The sequence below is a fragment of the Leptonychotes weddellii genome, chromosome 13 (assembly GCF_054177405.1).
Source record: "Leptonychotes weddellii isolate Sample4059 chromosome 13, ASM5417740v2, whole genome shotgun sequence".
NCBI classification, from domain to species: domain Eukaryota; kingdom Metazoa; phylum Chordata; class Mammalia; order Carnivora; family Phocidae; genus Leptonychotes; species Leptonychotes weddellii.
The window spans coordinates 74,757,809-74,763,063 of NC_138381.1; positions in this window are offsets into that span (position 1 = coordinate 74,757,809).

Here is a 5,255-nt window from a genome sequence, read left to right on the forward strand (position 1 = left end):
CATTTAGTCTCCTTTTGTGTTTGGCAATAGTGTACCATCCGCATGAGCCAAAGCAGAGAAAACAACACCTCAGTTGTCCCAGATGGCTCAGTCTCAGGATTTAAGATGAATTCCTTCAGCAGATGCAAATCACAGTATATTACCCAGCTGAAAAAATCGGGCACGTCATTTAATTATTTCCAAGGAGTGGAGGCTGGCATGCAGTTTTGATTGATACTTGGAAAAGGACCAACAAAACCCTGCACGAAATAAACAAACAAAATTCTAGTGTATGGCAATGCCCTAAGAGAAGCAAGGTGGAAACTGGTTAGGTCACAGGCTCCCTCCTTGGAGCCTCCTCCAGGAGGGACACGTGATCGCATGGTGGTGGTGTGGTAATGGAGGGTTGGTGGTTCTTGGTGGGGGTGTGGTAATTTAGGGTTGGTGGTTCTTTTCCCTCTGAGATCGGGTCTGCACCATTGCTTCTGCCTCACCTCCCCTCTTTCAGCAACAATAGAAGCACGACAGGCAAGAGGACTGCTATCTATCTGAGCCTGGAAATTATCTTGGCCATTTGACTTTGGGTCTCTGTTCCGTGGCTCCGTGGATGCTTGGGGTTGTAAGCGCCTCTGGTGTGATCATGAGGTTTTTAAGGGGTTCCCTACGTTGGCTTTTGTACTCAGTGGCCTTCTCGGGATTGTCACGTGCCTAGTTCCATCTTATCATTCAGATCTCACCTTGAGAGAGAATGTCATCTCCTCGTAGCTGTCTTGGCTGACTACTTAAAGTGGCTACCCTTCCCCAGTCACCCTTGCTATCTCATTGTTTTATTTTCTTCAGGGCATTTATATGTGATACTGTGTTTTTCTTTAGCTGTTCACTGTCCGTCTCTCCTTACTAGAATACAAGCTCCACGAGAATATGGGTTTGTCTGTCTTGTCCATCCTCAGGACGTGGAATGGTCCCCGGTATACTTTCTTTATTGAACGCCTACTGTTGCAATGAATGAGTCCCACCATCCCTGCTCTATCAGTGACTTGCGAAGGGCCTCGCCATGGGAGGAGCCTCAAAAAATTTTTGCTGAACCCAAGTTCACTGATTTCCAATTTGTGAAATAAACAGGAGGGCCTCCAAGCTCCTTGCCTCATGGGAATGGCTGTGAAGGTTAATCAGGTTTAACGAATACAAAAAGAGGCAGCATTAAAGGTTTCTCAGAGACGAGTGATGTGTAAGTGCACATTGGGGCTGTTACCACATTGTCATCACCTCCTAGACTGTTCTTTGCAAGTCTGCTATCTACTGGAGGTGGGAATACTCCTTTAAACCGAAACTGTGATTTTTAGCCTGGAGTTGGCCCCTTTTATGTCATACCATTTATGTGCTTGGTCCCTCAACCTGTGGGTGTCTCTGAAACTTTTCGTTCATAGGTTGCCAAAATTTAGCATAAACCCAGACTCCCAAGGGCAGAAAGGTCAAGTTTCTCTTATGTAGAAATAAACTTATGTTCAATTTATTTTGTGCATTGAACTACGCATGCTTCTCGTGAACAAGGTTAAAAACAAAAGTAAGAATGGGTTTTGGAAGTACTCTATTGTCTACCAAAGATTGCAGCTATTTTCAAGCAATTGGGGACAGGGAGAGGAAAAAGAGAAATAGTGATTCAGAATGATGGCTGATTTGATCAAAGAACCTCAAAGGAATTAATAAAGGAGAACATTAGCTAGTGATAGGCAGAGGCAGGCTAGTTTCAAACGCTGGGCAGACAGAAAAGGCCCAGTAAAAAAGAGTGACCTGGAAAGGAGGCCCCAGCCAACTTCCTAACCCCCTACAGCCCTCCTGTAGAGCAATGCAGATTGCAAAAGGCGGGCTGTTCTGTATTTGGACAGCTTTAATCATTAAAGCAGGCTCATTCTAGGCTGAATCCACATCCCCTAACTAACTTCCCCCATATATTGGTTCTTGTTTAGCCTTCTGGAACAAGTCTGAATAAATTTAATCCCTCCTCTGTGTGAGATCCCTTTGAGTATTTCAAAATATCTATGGTGCTTTGTAAAGTCTCTTTTCTTGGCTAAAAGAAACAGCTCGGTCCCTGAGCTGTTCCTCCTATAGCAGGAGTCTGCAACCCCTCATTGTCCAGGCTTGGGGACACCCAACAGGGAACACAAAAGTCTAGGCATAGTCTTGGTGCAAGGCCCTATGGAGCTACCACTGTCCTCCCTTGTTCTGATGCTTTCCCCTCACATTGTTGATTTGTCTTAACAATCAGCTCAAAACTGAGTCCTTGTATACATAAACTGCAGTCTTATTAAATCTTCCCATTGTGTACTTGCACTGTTGATTCTTTTTAACCCAGGCACTGAACTCTGACTATAACGGAATGTTCTCATGTTCATTTTGGTCCTTGCAGTCTGCTGTGGTTTTTTTGAGTTTTCATCTTCTTTTTTTTTTTTAAAGATTTATTTATTTATTTATTTGACAGAGAATGACAGCGAGAGAGGGAACACAAGCAGAAGAAGTGGGAGAGGAAGAAGCAGGCTTCCCTCTGAGCAGGGAGCCCCATGAGGGGCTCGATCCCAGGACCCCGGGATCATGACCTGAGCCAAAGGCAGATGCTTAACGACTGAGCCACCCAGGCGCCCCTAAGTTTTCATCTTCAAGACATATTTATCTCTACATCCCAGCTTGGGTTAGGCATAAATTTGGAAAGCATAACTTACGACTTCTACGCCTTTATCCAATAGAATGTCTAGGCATTCATTCCAGATTAGAAAATAACCAATCAACTGGGTTTAGTTGTTCAACAGCTATCAAATCAACTTGGCTACAGGTTCCAAAGTCAGGAAAGTGGAATTCTTAACAGTGTTCTCTCCTGCCTCTCTGTCTCCCATAGTACTCTGTTATACAGCATTGGAACACACCATTCTTTTGGTTGAGCACCTGACGTAGTCAACTTGACTTAAGGATCATGCTATGTGAAAGTACACATTTACATGCTAGACTCAGAGCAGTAAGGTGTTCACACTGAGAGAGAGGTGGGAACTAAGGCTGTCCAACTCAGTCACACCTGGCATCTCTTACTGACTCTGGAACATATGCGTGTTGAATGAAAGAATGGGCAGAATTGTTGCAATATTAAAATGCTTTGCTATGTAAATTAAAGTCTCTTCAGGTAACCACGGGATGTTAGTCCACTGCATTATTATCTAGCCCACATTTCTTGACTTGCCCATAAGAACTTACTGAGAGCACGAGTCATTTGTGTTGCTAAGCTCTAGATACATTGTCTACAACAGACTCAAAGTCCACGTTCTAGTGAACAGTCTCCAAGTCACATTCTAGTGAATTTTCACAGAAATGTGTCCAGTTTGGCATGGCTTGTGTTTTGTTTTGTTTTGTCGCTGGCTTGTGTTTTTGAACACATGTCCGTACCTAGTGACCACCATTTTTTCTACATGTTCACAAACTATAACTTTAACATCTGAGAATTTGCCAAACTTAACAGAATGCCTTTTCCAGAATTTGCCTCCCTGCCTCCATTGGTAAGTATTCTTTTGATGGCTTAGTGTCCAAAATCCAACTGACTAGCTAATGTTTATAATAAAGGGACTTATTGGGAGTAGACTCCAAATTCAGAACAGCTTGATCCAGGTGCTCAAATAAAGTCACTGAGAATCTCTTTCTATCCCTTGGATCTGCTGCTTTCCTTTGCCTTTGGCTTTGATGTAGGCTCTCTCCAGGTGACAGCAGACATGGCCCCCAGCGTCTCCGGTTTAAAATCCACCAAGTTTAGGGGCGCCTGGGTGGCTCAGTCGTTAAGCGTCTGCCTTCGGCTCAGGTCATGATCCCAGGGTCCTGGGATCGAGTCCCACATCGGGCTCCCTGCTCCGCGGGAAGCCTGCTTCTCCCTCTCCCACTCCCCCTGCTTGTGTGCCTGCTCTCACTATGTCTCTCTCTGTCAAATAAATAAATAAAATCTTAAAAATAAATAAATAAATAAAATAAAATCCACCAAGTTTAGGGGCGCCTGGGTGGCTCAGTCGTTAAGCGTCTGCCTTCGGCTCGGGGTCCTGGGATTGAGTCCCACATCGGGCTCCTTGCTCAGCGGGGAGCCTGCTTCTCCCTCTGCCGCTCCCTGCCACTCTGCCTACGTGTGATTCCTCTCTCTCTCTGTGTCAAATAAATAAATAAAATCTTTAAAAAAATAAAAATAAAATCCACCAAGTTTAGAAATTTCATGGAGGGAAAGGCCTAATATTTTCTGAGGGTCCTGTGCCCCACCTGAAAGAGGGACTGTGACCAGCCCCACCTGAATTACATGCACTGAGAGTAGGGAAGAAGTGGTTCCCTGAAGCAGTGGTTTTCAAACTTTGGCATGCAGCAACATCACCTGGAGGGCTTGTGAAAAGACTTCTGGGCCCTACCTCCACAATTCTCACTCAGTAGGTCTGGGATGGAGTCCAAGAATGTGCATTTCTAACAAGTTCCCAGGTGATGTTGACGCTGCTAGTTTAGGACTCACACCCTGGAAAACAATGCCCCTAAGGAAAATCAAATCAAGAAAGGGAATGAATGAATGGTGGGTTGACTAAACAGAAGAGGTCCACTTCATTGAGGAAAGCCAAAGAGCTTAACTCCTTTTGGAGGAAGCAGAAGTAACTGGCATGGAACACTGGGAAGCCTGGTTGGGAATGGCCCTAGAATCTTCCACTGCAGTTTTCAGTTTCGTCTGCCATATATCCACCACAGTCTCTCCTCCAGTTCTAAGCTCCTGCCACAATGGACTATTATCTGTCCCTCTGCACCTTTACTCAGGCTGTTCCTGCTGCTTGGATCTGCCCGGCAAACCCCTAATCCTCCTTCCAAGATGAAGGCTAAATCCCACCCCATCGTGGAAGCCTCCTCTGACAATGGCCATCACTTCTCCATCACTTCCATCCTCACTAGTTGCTACTCGTTCTGCATCCCACATGACACTTTGTATCTCACTCAGCTGTAGTATAGTAACTCGGGTTTTTTGTGTTTTTTGTTTGTTCGTTTTTTCAGGTTTGCCTCCTACTTCTCGGGCTTATCCTTGTCAGCCTTCTTTTCATGTCCTTCCCATCTTCTGCTCAACTTGAAATGTGGAGTGTCCCAGGACTTGGGATGTGGGACATTCTTCCTTATCCACGATCTTTCCTTAGGCCCACTGCTTTAAATTCCACCTAAATATTTTTTTTAAAGATTTTATTTATCTATTTGACAGAGAGAGACACAGCGAGAGAGGGAACACAAGCAGG